The sequence below is a fragment of the Dendrobates tinctorius genome, unplaced genomic scaffold, assembly GCF_039654945.1.
Source record: "Dendrobates tinctorius isolate UK_male_01 unplaced genomic scaffold, ASM3965494v1 ptg000285l, whole genome shotgun sequence".
Lineage (NCBI taxonomy): Eukaryota > Metazoa > Chordata > Amphibia > Anura > Dendrobatidae > Dendrobates > Dendrobates tinctorius.
Genome location: NW_027361952.1, coordinates 1990874 through 2007722, shown reverse-complemented (window position 1 = coordinate 2007722; position 16849 = coordinate 1990874).

Here is a 16849-nt window from a genome sequence, read left to right as displayed (position 1 = left end):
AAAGGAGGGGGAGGGGGAGGTGGGGAAGTAGAAAAAAAGGGCTTCCATAATTTTGAAAATTGGGTCCATCTTCCATGATATTCTTTATTTTTAACCACAAGGTCCATCCAAGTAAATGATTAAATCATAATCGGATTCTTCATAAATCACAAAATGTACCATTATATAGGAAACAATACCGTGGGAGAATTCCAACAATCTTCAAATATTCTTCTCATATCACAGGAATCCACCAACTTGTATAGTGATAATCAAATGATTCCACAGGACCATATTGCATATATATCCAGAGTGGCCAACCACATCATATTTGAAACTAAAAAATAAATAAAATATAATGGTTAGTAAAAAAAAATATTTTTAAAAAATTGATAAAAATGTTTTGATAAAAAATTTTTCAAGTAAGCAATGGTTTACAAGAAAGCGGCAAAGCTAATATTCTCATTAAGGCCTATAGGTGTAGTGGTGTTAAGTGTCCAAATCCATTTAGTCTCCATTTTTGCTAACCTTGTACTAATTTTCCCACCTCTCATCTGTGGTTAGATCATGTCAATACTAATCACACGTAGAAGGGAGGCATTACATTGGTGATGTGTCTTAAAATGACGAGGCAACGTCTAACTTTCACCTGGCGTGTTGTAAGGCCAATGTAAATTAATTGGCAAGGGCATGTGACATAATATATTACGGCCTTTGAGGTACAGGTGATATGGTGTTTAATTTCATATCATCTTTGATTTCCTGTATCCGTAAATCTTTGTGCCTGATCGATATTGGGGCACGCCACACACTTGCCACAGGGTTTGCATCCATGAGGAGCTTTAATGTTGGAAAAAAAGGTTGTACGTTTGTTTGTATAGTGGCGTTTAACTATTGCATCATGTATATTTTGAGACCTCCTATAAGTCATTTTAGATCTTTCCCCAATGTAATGTGAGATCACTGGATCCGCCTGTAAAATGAACCATGATTTTTTCAAAAATTGTAACATCAACTTAGTTTGACCATGGTATTGTGTTATAAATCTCACGGTTGAATCCAAAATAGGTGGTTTAGTGGAGTACAAGGTCTCTTGTCTTGACGTATTTTTGGCTCTATTGTAGGCCCTCTTGATAGAGTGCCTACTATAGCCTCTTTCAAGAAACCTAGTCTTTTTCAAAGTCTGTATCACTCGATCAAATTCTCCTGATTCTTAGAAACTGGCCAGTTGGTATAGCCTTAATTAACGCTGGAGGATGTGATGAAGAGGCGTGCAAGAGTGCATTAACAGCTGTTGGTTTCCGGAATAAGTCTTTTTGTAAACAATTTGACTCATCCCTTTTGATCTTGATGTCTAAAAATTCAATCGAAGTATAATCGGAATGATATGTCAAATGTATGTTTAATTGGTTATTGTTAAGTATTGAAATAAATTCTTTCAATGATTCAGTGTTACCCTACCAGATTAAAAATATGTCATCAATGTACCGTGTCCAAAAAAGAACACGGTCCATTGATGACAGGCAATCCAATAGGAAAAGGTTCCTCTCCCACAGCCCCATAAACAGATTAGCATACAAGGGCGCAAAAGACACCCCCATAGCTGTGCCCTGGAGCTGTAGGTAGAGGGACCCCTTGAACTAAAATAAATTATGAGAAAGCGGAAATTGCAGCAGCTGTACAATGAAGGATCTCTTGGATGGCATAATGTTTGTTGTATCTAAAAAGAATTGTGAGGCTTTCACTCTGTCGGCATGGTGGATGTTAGTGTATAATGACTCTACGTCACATGTCACTAACAATGTATCAGCTCCAATATGAAGTCCATCCACTTTTTGTAAAAAGTCATTGCTATCTTTTATATAGGATGGTAAATCATAAACTAGAGATTGGAGTTTAGAATCGATATATTTATTTACATTCTCCAAATAATTATTACATCCAGATATTATAGGCCTTCCTGGTGGTGTTACTTGGTTTTTATGTATTTTTGGTAAAAAATACAGAGTTGAAATTGTTGGTTCGTCTATTTGCAAGGCAGATACAAGTTCTTTGGAGATGATCCCATCATCCTGGGCTGTTTGTAAAATGGTCTTAAGCTCTAGTTTAAATATGTTAAGAGGATTAAATGTTAGTTTTTTATAGCATTTGACATCATTCAGATGATGAAAAGCCGCGGCTTCGTACATCACTTTGGGCCATACAACTATGTTCCCACCTTTATCAGATGGTTTAAATACCACATCTAGTATGCTTTTTATGCGTTCAAGAGCTGCTCTTTCCTCTTTATTAATGTTATTGCAACACGGGTACTTAGGGATCTTATTAAAATCTTCACTCACCATTTTTACAAAAATGTCGATAGCTGGGCAAACAGATAAAGGAGGGAATTTCCGTGATTTAGGCCGAATTGATGTCGGTATCTTATCTCCTTGGGCATTATGTTCTCTTGCTAAATCTTCTAAAATTGTTAATGCCTCCTGCTCCGTTTCTGTAGGAAAAAGTTTTTTCATCATGGAAGAAATGTTTAAAAAGGAGCTTTCTAGCGAAAAAGATGAAGATCTTTAATCACATTAAATTTATCAAAAACAGCTGTAGGACAAAAAGTTAAGCCCCCATCACACATAGCGATCTTGTGACGCAACAGCGATCTCACCAGCGAGATCGCTGTGTGTGACAGCTATCAGCGACCGCACCCCCCTGCCGGGTTCTGCTGATCATTGATGAAAGGTCAGGACTTTCTTTGGGTAGTTGATCTCCCGCTGGCCAGCACACATCGCTGTGTGTGGCAGGTGGGAGAGCAACGACCAGTGATCAGCGCGTTGGTAACCAAGGTAAACGTCGGGTTTCTAAGCAGTGCGCGGTGCTTAGAAACCCGATGTGTACCTTAGTTACCAGCGCGCTGATGCAGGGAGCTGGTAACCAAGGTATACATCGGGTTTCTAAGTGACGCGCGCCTCTTAGAAACCTGATGTGTACCCTAGTTACCAACTCCCTGCATCAGGCGCTGGTAACTAGCATACACAGCGACGCCGCGCGCTGGTCGTCGCTGGTGCTGATCGCTGGTGAAGCTGTCTGTTTGACAGCTCACCAGCGATCATGTAGCGACACACCAGCGATCCTGACAAGTTGATATCGTTGTCGGGATCACTGGTGAGTCGCTATGTGTGACGGGGCCCTTAGACCTTTATTAAGTACATTAAGCTCAACCGAAGAGAATGAATATTAATTACCTTCAATAGATTTTTATTGTTGTCCGGAGAGTATTTAAAATTCCTCTTATTAGGTTGAAAACGCAATGCACGTTTCCTTTTGGGAGTGGAATTCGCCATACTGGAGACAGAGGAGGAGGCACCAAATACATCACTGGCCGCAATATTTGATGTGATAGAGGGGGTTCTATCCCTGAAAGGGGGTCTATTGGTGTTTCTCTTCCATCTGTATATATTTCCGGAAGAAAAATCCCTTTGGTCTCTATTTAATTTACTGGATTGATTTTCCTGAATTTCCTTGACCCAAGAATCCATTTCTCGATTTAGTTGAGACTCTATTTCCTTTATCTGTTCAGTTGTTAATTCTTTTTTAGTATTATCATACAATTCTCCTATCTTTTTATCAATCTCAAGCATGGATTTCATGTTAAGTTTAATCAATAATTCCATCAGTTTTTTAGATGTGTCATTACATATGCTCTCCTAGTCAGTGATGAATTCCTCGTCTTCCACCACAAAAGATGGTGTAACTCTCACTCTCAAACCCCTCGGGATAAGTTGTTTATGTATATAGTTCTCAAGAAAGGCTTTACCCCACCACATCCTTGTTCTCTTATTCAAAAGAGTTTTAATATTTTTAAAAATTGTATCAAATTGTAAACCAATGAATACAGGTGTAACAGTGTCAATACTACCAAAGACATTTATGTGTCCCTGCCAAGAAATCTCCCTGGTTTTAAGATCCATCTCCGGGTACACAAAGGCCTGTACGGAACACAGCAAATTATTAGTAAAACTCAACAGATAATAAAATAGTAACAAAAGAATTAAAGAGATGGCTATGGCATGTGCCAAAACTATAAAATTGTGTATATATATATATATATATATATATATATATATATATATATATATATATATATATATTAGTAATCAAATGTCTATATATTATCTGTATGAAAAATTGAATGGCAGACCATTCGGTATTTAAACAACAAAAATCGGACAAGATGAAAAAAGTGTATATATAAACATTTTTTTAAAAAATTCAAATATATGAATAAAAGGACGTGCAACATAATAGCATATAAAAGTTAATTTTATTTGACAATAGGTAGCAAAATAACACTAGATAAATTAAAAGCACACCGTAACCAAATGTTAAAATATACACAATATTAGTTCAATAGAGGCCCACTCAAATATAATCTACCATGTAGGTCCCAATAAGTACATGCACAAACTGCATACAATTTATAGAAAGTATAAAAAATATTTTTTGGACAAAGAAATAATACAATAGAGTATCACAATGGGTAACCAAATTAAATAAAAAACAAAAAATGTATATATATATAAAATGTGTAAAGTGCAAGGTGCCAACACTTAAAATAGAACAGTGCAATGCATTTTTCTGGGGTATATATATATATAAAGTGCAAGGTGCCAATACTTAGAATGGAGCAGGGTAGCGCATTGTATGATGTAGTTATAAAAATTAGTGAATACCCACATACAATGTTCAATCTTTATAAATGTGCAGAGTGCCGAAAATTATCAAAAAATATTATAGTGATAAAGAAAACAGACACATCCAGTGGCACAATGTCACACAAAAGTGTTAAGTGCAGGGGGTTCCTCACTGATATCAGCAGCTAGTGAGTGTATAGCATCCATATACTAACTAGTCTCAAACCATGCGTGCAAATTGCAGGGCGAACATACGCCTGATGATACTTAGCAGGATCCAGACAATTAACTACACAGTAGCGTGCGTAGGTAACTTGGGAGAGAGGGAATAATAAATATCCTATAGTAAGGGCTAGTATTGGTGTGCAATGGCGTATAAACGCGCCCCGATTGATATCTAAAAATTCAATCGAAGTATAATCGGAATGATATGTCAAATGTATGTTTAATTGATTATTGTTAGGTATTGAAATAAATTCTTTTAATGATTCAGTTACCCTGCCAGATTAAAAATTATTTTTCTTTTAATTTATTCATTTATTATTTATCTTTTATTTTATATTTTTTATTTATATTTATTTTTATTTATTTTTTATTATTTAATTTTTATTTTTTATTTTTCATTTATTTATTTTTCATTTTTATTTATTTATTATTTAATATTTTTATTTATTATTTATTTAACAACCTTTATTACCATATCAATGTATTATTAATTTTCATTTTTTTCCTTTATAATAATTATTATAATTATTATAATATTTATTATTTTTTCTACTTCCCCACCTCTCCCCCTTTTCCCCCCCTCTCCCCCTCCTTTTCCTCCCCTTTGTGCATGTAACTTTTTTTTATTATATTATTATTCTTTTAATTTATTTATTTATTTTTTGTTTTATATTTTATATTTTTTATTTATATTTATTTTTTTATTATTTATTTTTTATTTATTATTTATTTAACATCCTTTATTACCATATCAATGTATTATTAATTTCAATTTTTTTCCTTTATAGTAATTATTATTATTATTTTTTTATATTTATTTTTATTTATTTCTATGTTTATTTTTAATTTTACTTTTTTATTTTTATTATTTTTTTATTATTTATTTATTTATGTTTTTATTTATTATTTTTCATTATTATTATTTCGTTATTATTATCATGATTTATTATTAATAATTATTACATTTATTCCCACTATCACTATCTTCCATATCCATATATATAAGGCGTTATTCACATTACATTATATATCCATATGTGTCCATCTCATGCAGTCAGCTCTTATTTTTTTATTTTCCTTCATTGGTGAGGACGGAAGCCAAATGCATGCGCAGTTTGGTGCCCTGGGCAGTGTCTCGCTTCCTGCGTTTCTGTGTTGCCATGACGCCGGGTCGCGATCACATGACCCGACGTCAGTGGTCACATGACGCTGGGGCTGAGAGCTCCCTGGGCTTCCTGACGCGCATGCATCAATAGCGCTCCCACTCCACCAATGATTTATGGCCCCATTATATATAAACCTCAGTTTTCAAGTAGTCTACACCCCCTGACGAAGGAGAAAACCGAAACGCGCGTCGGGGCGCATTTATACACCATTGCACACCAATACTGGCCCTCACTATAAGGTATTTATTATTCCCTCTCTCCCAAGTTACCTGCGCTACTGTGTAGTTAATTGTCTGGATCCTGCTAAGTATCATCAGGCGTATGTTCGCCCTGCAATTTTCACGCAGGATTTGAGACTTGTTAGTATATGCACGCGATACACTCACCAGCTGCTGATATCAGTGAGGAACCCCCTGCACTTAACACTTTTGTGTGACATTGTGCCACTGGATGTGTCTGTTTTCTTTATCACTATAATATTTTTTGATCATTTTCGGCACTCTGCACTTTTATAAAGATTGAACATTGAATGTGGGTATTCACTAATTTTTATAATTACATCATAGAATGCGCTACACTGCTCCATTCTAAGTATTGGCACCTTGCACTTTATATATATATATATATATATTTTTTTTTTTTTTTTTTAATTTTTTTTTTTTTTTTTTTTTGTTTTCATTTTTCTGTTTTCATTTTAATTTGACTACCCCGGAAAAATGCGTTGCACTGTTCTATTTTAAGTGTTGGCATCTTGCGCTTTACACATTTTTTATATACAGTCATATGTAAAAGTTTGGGCACCCCTATTAATGTTAACCTTTTTTCTTTATAACAATTTTGGTTTTTGCAACAGGTATTTCAGTTTCATATATCTAATAACTGATGGACTCAGTTATATTTCTGGATTCAAATGAGGTTTATTGTACTAACAGAAAATGTGGAATCTGCATTTAAACAAAATTTGACCGGTGCAAAAGTATGGGCACCCTTATCATTTTCTTGATTTGAACACTCCTAACTACTTTTTACTGACTTCCTGAAGCACTAAATTGGTTTTGTAACCTCATTGAGCTTTGAACTTCATAGCCAGATGTATCAAATCATGAGAAAAGGTATTTAAAGTGGCCACTTGCAAGTAGTTCTCCTATTTGATTCTCCTATGAAGAGTGGCATCATGGGCTCCTCAAAACAACTCTCAAATGATCTGAAAACAAAGATTATTCAACATAGCTTTTCAGGGGAAGGATACAAAAAGTTGTCTCAGAGATTTAACCAGTCAGTTTCCACTGTGAGGAACATAGTAAGGAAATGGAAGAACACAGGTACAGTTCTTGTTAAGCCCAGAAGTGGCAGGCCAAGAAAAATATCAGAAAGGCAGAGAAGAAGAATGGTGAGATCAGTCAAGGACAATCCACAGACCACCTCCAAAGACCTGCAGCATCATCTTGCTGCAGATGGTGTCACTGTGCATCGGTCAACAATACAGCGCATGCATAAGCCTTTTTGTATGACCAAACAACTCAATCTTTGTTTCATCAGTTCACAGGACCTTCTTCCAAAATGTAACTGGCTTGTCCAAATGTGCTTTTGCATACCTCAGGCGACTCTGTTTGTGGCGTGCTTGCAGAAACGGCTTCTTTCGCATCACTCTCCCATACAGCTTCTCCTTGTGCAAAGTGCGCTGTTGGGCTATTATTGGGTTGCAGGCACCAGGCCCCATTTCCTAATTAAAATCGTTTGGGTTAATATTAGTGTGAATGCACCAGGCCCCATTTCCTATTCCAAATCGTTAGGGCTAATATTGGTGTGCATGCAACAAGCCCCTTTTCCTAAGTAAAATTGTTAGGGCTTAATATTGGGTTGCAGGCACCCGGCCCCATTTCCAATTGCAAATCGTTAGTGCTAATATTGGTGTGTATGCAACAGGCCCCATTTCCTAAGTAAAATCGCTTGGGCTCATATTGTTGTGCAGGCACACTATCTCAGCAAATAAATACTGATTGTTAATTTAGAGATGATCAAGGCAGCTTCCATGTAGCAATGATTGTGTCCAACTGAGGCTGAATCCGAGGAAGCCACAGGTGGGTGCCAATCCCGCTGGTGAGCGCAGCCGTAAGAATCGAAGGAAAAGGATTCTTGTCAGCACACTGACCAGGTAACATGAAAAACCTTTATTCAGGCATGATTAAGCCATATTAAAACAGTGATTTAAAAACCTGACGCATTTCTGGTGCGATTAATGCGCCTTTAGTCGAAGAGTGTCTCATAGACATCATGAGACATGCTATGACTAAAGGCACATCAATTGCACCTGAAACGTGTCAGGTATTTAAGTTTTTAAATCACTGGTTTAATATGGCTTAATCATGCTTGAATAAAGGTTTTTCATTTTACCTGGTTGGTGTGCTGACAAGAATCCTTTTCCTTTGCTTGTTACTTTAGTGACAGGTGTTATGAACTCATTTTCTGCTCCACCAGTTGAGAGTTCCCCTTCTGTTCTCCCTCTGGTGGTGACAGGAGGTAGTGAGGTTGGTTTAAGCGGTAGTGATCTGCCACCTAATGAGGAAGATAACGATTGGATCTCTGGAGTATCAGACTGGATAGAAGACAGCCGACACCCTATCCTAGTGCTAGTGATTCAGTCTGCTTCTCAGGTCCTGGACTTCAGCTCTCTTCCAGTCTTCTCAAGTTAAGTTTGTTTTTTACTTATGTTCACACTTGCGCTTGTTGGTCAATTCAGTTTCTTGTGTAATCAGCCTGCCCCTGCTGGGGAAATGCTGAATTTTCACTCCTATTTATCAGTATTTGCCAATCTGCTTTTTGTCCCTTATTAGTTTGGTCTCTTTTTGCTCTGTCTCAGAATATTTCAGAGTGCTGATATAGGTTTTGAAGTCTAGTGACTTCAGGGTTAATTTTGCTATCAGAAGTGTTGGACAATATTTTTGTAGGTTTTTTTTGGCAGATTGCAGACAGTGTCTTTCCTTTCCTGTCCTTTTTAGTTAGCCAGGCCCCATCGTTTGATCAGCCTATTTTCCTGCCTTTGTTTGTATTTTCATCTTGTTTCACCATCAATACTTGTGGGGGGGCTGTCTTTCCTTTGGGGTCTGCTCTGGGGCAGTTAGTTTTCCTCTTTTCCTGCTTTAGGCTTATGTAGCTCTCCGGTTGTGACGAGGCGTCTAGGATCATCGTAGGAACACTCCACGACTGCTGCTAGTTGTGCGGTTAAGATCAGGGATCTGCAATCTGCATAGTTACCAACTTCTCTGGTATTCTGAGACTTAAGAAAATAGGGGGGGAAGCCAGCACTGCTTAAGGTTAGAACGCATAAATTGGAGTGCATATGCACATAATGTCTAGCTGTATTCAAAAATGAGATATTTAGCAAAAAAATTGATCAATTCAATTGAGCCACCCCGCCGCGCCAAGGCAATCTCATATGGGGGGTCCTACTCTATATATTTTTAATAAATGCTGTGCCATTACGGCCTCCTAAATACACTTAGAGCATGACCATATCAAGTGCAAACTGTACCTGAACATTACTGGATCGCTCCCATGAAGCCAGAAAGCAAGTGCAGATGAAGGCCAACCAGGTCTGAACACAGACATATCAGGAATGGCCTCCACACATTGCCTGACCAGCAAACATAGATGAAGGGCGATGTTGGTCCAGACACAGGTGCACAATTAAATAAAGCTTGGGGCAGGGTGGGGCTGCCGTGTGTGTGCACAGCAGCCTAATCCATCACAATGAACACAGAAAAATTATGGCGGACATAACCAAGCATGCACGGCAACAGTGGTGGTGAGCCACAAACCAACAACAAGAAAATAGGGGGGGAAGCCAGCACTGCTTAAGGTTAGAACGCATAAATTGGAGTGCATATGCCACTCACCACCACTGTTGCCGTGCACGCTTGGTTATGTCCGCCATAATTTTTCTGTGTTCATTGTGATGGATTAGGCTGCTGTGCACACACACGGCAGCCCCACCCTGCCCCAAGCTTTATTTAATTGTGCACCTGTGTCTGGACCAACATCGCCCTTCATCTATGTTTGCTGGTCAGGCAATGTGTGGAGGCCATTCCTGATATGTCTGTGTTCAGACCTGGTTGGCCTTCATCTGCACTTGCTTCATCTGGCTTCATGGGAGCGATCCAGTAATGTTCAGGTACAGATTGCACTTGATGTGGTCATGCTCTAAATGTATTTAGGAGGCCGTAATGGCACAGCATTTATTAAAAATATATAGAGTAGGACCCCCCATATGAGATTGCCTTGGCGTGGCGGGGTGGCTCAATTGAATTGATCAATTTTTTTGCTAAATATCTCATTTTTGAATACAGCTAGACATTATGTGCATATGCACTCCAATTTATGCGTTCTAACCTTAAGCAGTGCTGGCTTCCCCCCCTATTTTCTTGTTGTTGGTTTGTGGCTCACCACCACTGTTGCTGTGCACGCTTGGTTATGTCCGCCATAATTTTTCTGTGTTCATTGTGATGGATTAGGCTGCTGTGCACACACACGGCAGCCCCACCCTGCCCCAAGCTTTATTTAATTGTGCACCTGTGCCTGGACCAACATCGCCCTTCATCTATGTTTGCTGGTCAGGCAATGTGTGGAGGCTAGAGTTGAGCGATACCGTCCGATACTTCAAAGTATCGGATCGGAATGGATCGGCTGATCTTTAAAAAAAGTATCGGTATCGCCGATTCCGATACCGGAAGTCCCATTCAAGTCTATGGGACTTCCGGTATCGGAATAAGAAAAACCCTGTTTTTGCCTTGTACAGCCTCTCTGGGGTCTGTACGGGCCTTTCGGGGGGCTGTGCCGGCCTGCCAGGGGGTCTGTGCAGGCTCCGGTGGTCTGTGCCGGCCTGCCGGGGGGCTGTGCTGGCCTGCCGGTGGTCTGTGCAGGCTCCGGTGGGCTGTGCCGGCCTGCCGGGGGGCTGTGCCGGCCTGCCGGGGGGCTGTGCAGGCTCCGGGGGGCTGTGCCGGCCTGCCGGGGGGCCGTGCCGGCCTGCCGGTGGTCTGTGCAGGCTCCGGGGGGCTGTGCCGGCCTGCCGGTGGTCTGTGCAGGCTTCGGGGGTCTGTGCAGGCATCGTCCGATGGGACTACAAGTCCCATCGGGCGATGCCTGCTACCATGACAGTGATTGACACATTAGCCAATGATGGGACAGTAGTAGTCCCATCATCCGGCTAATGTGTTGAATGTAAAAAAAAAAAAAAAAAAATTACATGCTACATACATGCTACATACATACAACATGCATACTACATACATGCTACATTCATACTACATACTACATACATGCTACATTCATACTACATAAATACTACATGCAACATACATACTACATATATACTACATACATACTACATGCATGCTACATACATACTGCATGCTACATACATACTACATGCTACATACATACCACATATATACTACATACATACTACATGCATGCTACATACATACCACATACATACTACATACATACTACATACATACTACATGCATGCTACATGCATGCTACATGCTACATACATAACACATATATACTACATGCATGCTACATACATACTACATGCTACATACATACCACATACATACTACATGCATGCTACATACATACTACATGCATGCTACATACATACTACATGCTACATACTACATATATACTACATGCATGCTACATACATACTACATGCTACATACATACTACATATATACTACATGCATGCTACATACATACTACATGCTACATACATACTACATATATACTACATGCATGCTACATACATACTACATGCTACATACATACTACATATATACTACATGCATGCTACATACATACTACATGCTACATACATACTACATATATACTACATGCATGCTACATACATACTACATGCTACATACATACTACATATATACTACATGCATGCTACATACATGCTACATACATACTACATATATACTACATGCATGCTACATACATACTACATGCTACATACATACTACATATATACTACATGCATGCTACATACTACATGCTACATACATACTACATACATACTACATGCATGCTACATACATACTACATACATACTACATGCATGCTACATACATACTACATGCTACATACATATCACATACATACTACATATATACTACATGCATGCTACATACATACTGCATGCTACATGCATGCTACATACATACTACATACATACTACATGCTACATACATACCACATATATACTACATACATACAATACATTCATACAATACATACATAGACATACAGTACATATAACATAGAGTAACATACTTACCAATACTTGTCACATTGTTCCCCGAAGCCATTGTCTTTTCCGGAATAAATATTAACATAACAAACCACAAAAATACTCACCCACGATCCGAAGCAGTCCACGAGTGTGTCCCACGACAATCTTGGGTAGAGAACTGCAGCATCAGCTGATGCTGCCGTTCTCTACGGGCTGTAGGAATCCAATGACGGAAGGTAGGTATCCTTCCGCACTGTATTCCTCCGCCACTTAAAAAAAAAAGTCCCTAGTCTCACTTTATGCCATTGCTGTGTGGGAATTTCCCACGCAGCAATGGCATAAAGTGAGACTAGGGACTTTTTTTTTTTTTTAAGTGGCGGAGGAATACAGTGCGGAAGGATCGGAAGTCGGTATCGGAATTCCGATACAGCAAGTATCGGCCGATACCCGATACTTGCGGTATCGGAATGCTCAACACTAGTGGAGGCCATTCCTGATATGTCTGTGTTCAGACCTGGTTGGCCTTCATCTGCACTTGCTTCATCTGGCTTCATGGGAGCGATCCAGTAATGTTCAGGTACAGATTGCACTTGATGTGGTCATGCTCTAAATGTATTTAGGAGGCCGTAATGGCACAGCATTTATTAAAAATATATAGAGTAGGACCCCCCATATGAGATTGCCTTGGCATGGCGGGGTGGCTCAATTGAATTGATCAATTTTTTTGCTAAATATCTCATTTTTGAATACAGCTAGACATTATGTGCATATGCACTCCAATTTATGCGTTCTAACCTTAAGCAGTGCTGGCTTCCCCCCCTATTTTCTCATTCTGAGACTTAGCTTGTAGTCTTTTTTTTTCCCTCCTCGGTGACCCATTCATAACAGACAGGTGACTGACAGGTCTGGGCCGAGAGTTGTGAATCAGGGTGCATCCACCACAAGTGAGAAAAAGCGAGGTCATGGTGTAAGGTATTTTAGGCTTGGCGTTCAAGGTGTACATGGGTTAAGTGGTAATGTTACTGAAAACTCTACTGAACAAACACCGTCACATCCTTTCCAAAGACAACTGACAACATTTGTTACTGTTCAGGCTACTTGGCTTCCTTTCATTGGCAGCTGCACAGTGGTACGTCTTGTAGATGAGGGTCAAAAAAAGCATGTGCTCCAGTGGATGGCAAGTGCTCCATCAAGTGGCCTCTCCTCCTCTTCCTCCATCTTAACATCACACACACTACAATCTTCAGAGGTGGCAACCCAATTACCCTTGTTTCCCCCCACGTCACAACACTCCAACAGACCAACTGACTGCTGTGGGGAATGACAGATGGGCGAGTATGCAGAGTTTTTCACACATTCTATTCCATGGGCATCAGATGTCTGCTCCAAAGATTCACAAAATGAAGAGGAGGAAAGCATTAGCACTATAGTTGAGCGAAACGGGTCGGTCAAATTCATAAGTCGCCGACTTTCGCTGAAGTCAGGTTTCATGAAACGAAACCCGACCATAGCGTGAGGTCGGCCACGAGGTCGGCGACCAGAGCGCCAAAGTCGCGTTTCAAATGATGCTTCCAGCGCCCTTTTTCAGCCAATGATGGAGGACGCACACTGTGGGCAACGCGATGACATGGGCATCGGTCACCACAATCTTTGAGAAGGGCATGCAAGTGAATGGCTTCCTTTGTGTGGCGTCACAGGGGCTATAAAAGGGCGTGCACACCGACCGCCATCTTACTTCTGCCGATATTAGCATTAGTGAGAGGTTGCAGCTGCTGATTCTGAATAAGGGAGAGCGTTAGGCAGGGAAGAAGAACAAAAAAACTGCTTCTGATGTTAGCGATTTCCACTGTACAACACAACAGTTTGTGTGCAGTGACAGGGGAGGCTATATTTTTGTGCATCAGCTCTGTTGGTTATTAGGCTGCCTTATAAGGCTCCCTGATAGCTGCTTTTTTAAAAGCAAAAATACTTTTCTTCCTCTTTTCTGCACAGTTACCAAACGTTCATTTTTCCCCACTTTTGTGTGCAGCAGTCCTGCTTATTAGGGTGCCTGCTGCCATACTTGGACTGAGAGCATAATTGTCAGCCTCCTAAAATCTCTAGGGAGCTTCCAATTCTCCCCAGTACTATATACACACCTTGTACTTTGTCATACACCAGCCAATTTCAGCCTGTAAAATTGAGATGTAATCTATAGTGGGCCTGAGATAATAGTTCAGCCTCCTAAAATCTCTAGGGAGATTCAAATTCTCCACAATACTATATACACCATGTACCCTGTTTTACAGTACCATATAGCTGGTGGTATTTTGGGTACATTTTTCCAAAAATGAGGAAGTATGGTGGAAGAGGCCGTGGAAGTGGGCGGGGGTTGCCAGCTGGTACTGATAGTGGTGGGGGTGGTGGTGCATCTGCTGGTAGCAGCAAAAGCACAGTAGCACCTAAGGCAGGAGGTGTTGAGCCTGCGTCATCATCTTGCTCCACTAGGCCTCGAAGGCTCCCTTTTCTGGGAGTAGGTAAACCGCTTTTAAAGCCGGAGCTTCAGGAACAAGTTTTGGCTTACATTGCTGACACAGCCTCCAGCTCTATCGCCTCCTCTTCTGAAGTTTCAAAAAATGCAAGCACTGAGTTGTCAAGTGCTGGCTCCTGGTCAGGAAGAACCCCTTTCCTTGTGTCCTTCACCCCCACCAAAAGTGAATGATGCAGCAGGCCACACTTCATATTAGTCCATGTAGCTCTTTCCCACATACCATGCCTGGGTTATCAAGTCAAATCGTGAATTCCCCAGTCCAAGATGAATCTGACATGGAGTGTGGGTGGCCAGCCAGGGCAGTGGGGTTAATCGGTATCGGGCTGGTGTCTCAGGGATGTGTCACGGTGGTGGTGACCCGGTCCATGGGCATGGGCATCCATGCAAAGGGGTGAATAGCGTTTATAGGTGAATGATATGTGATGCCACCTGTGGTTTCTGATCAGATTGACCAGCGCTGCAGTGTCGCTTCTCTGGGACAGATGTTGTGGTGCAGCTAAGATGTAGGAGCGCTGCACAGGTAGGGCCGTAGTCGCAGGGCAGATGAAAGAGTTGGTAGATTGGTCTGCATTTTGCAAGGGCGGCAAGGGTTGCCCAACCTGGGCCTTTTTTTGAGACTGCAAAGAATGACCCAACTCATGTTATCTGCCAACATTGCAAAGAACTACTCATTAGAGGAAAAATTTGCAATAATTTGACTACTACATGCTTGATCCCGCTCATGCGCGATCAACATGCCTTAGTCTGGGAATATCACTGCGCTAAAATGCGGACTAGCGGGCTTCACCAACCACAGGCCATCGCATCAACCACATCTGCATCTGCTTCTTCCTCCTCCGTCACTGTGGTAAGTGTTTTCACACAGGTCTCTGGCTGCAGAACGTTCACTTCTCTACCCCTACAGTTGGGGTGAGAGAGAGCACGTTAGCTGTTACGGAAGTGGAGATGCCTGCTGCTTTTGTTTCACCAAGCACACCACAGCTATCTCAATCCACCATAACATCTCATTCCCATTCCCAACAGTTTGTCCTGTTCACTCTACTCCACCCTCTTCAACACAGCAGCCAGCCCTTGGTCCCACAGTTGTGGGAACATAAAATAATGTTTCCTCCTACACATGGTAAAGCTAAGAGCCTAAACTCCACCATCTCCAATCTGTTGGCCATGGAAATGCTGCCTTTCCACATGGTGGATACAGATGGTTTACATCGCAGTTTGCCCCTGTAACGATAATGTGAAGTATCATGTATTTTTCCCTATTTCCAGAATCTTCTATTCACATACTGAACTCTGCTATGCCAGTGGTGAGGGTTTGACCCCCCTGTTCTTTGCCTTTTGCCTGTCACAGTGGCGGACCTGTTTCTCATTAGCTCTGTAAAACGACCCTTCAGCTCTCTCTCTCACTCTTTCCTGTTCCTCCCCTTCCCCCTCCGGAATGCTAATTAGCCAGGAATGTTCTTTGTCTAAGCCCATGTGCTTGGATATATGTATGGGAAATATTAAAGAGTCCATAACTCGGACCCAATCAGTGGCAGAGAAATGAAAACTACATATCCAGGACGTTCTTCAACAGGACTATTTAGCCTGTGTTTTTTCCAGTTCTAACTTCAACGGAATCTGAGAAGTGGATTCCTGCGCAGCCGGGGCAGCCTGATGCTTCGTGTATGGTTTTGAATGAACACCAGTGACAAGCTGAATAAGATGATATTATGTGCGTTTCTATACGAGGTACGCTTTGCGAGATATGATTATTATAGTTTTCCTAGCCAGATTGTAACTCGGAAAGCAGGGGGAGGACCGCCACAAGCCAGCCCCTTTAGTGATGTCACAAGCCCAGGGGTATAAGTCACTTTCACACAGAACAGCACTCATTCTGCCTGGGAAACTGCAGATATCTGGGACATCTGGCTCCTCCCACCAGCCTGGTTTTTGCCTGAAATGTTCTAAGTAACATGTGAGTGCCTCTTTT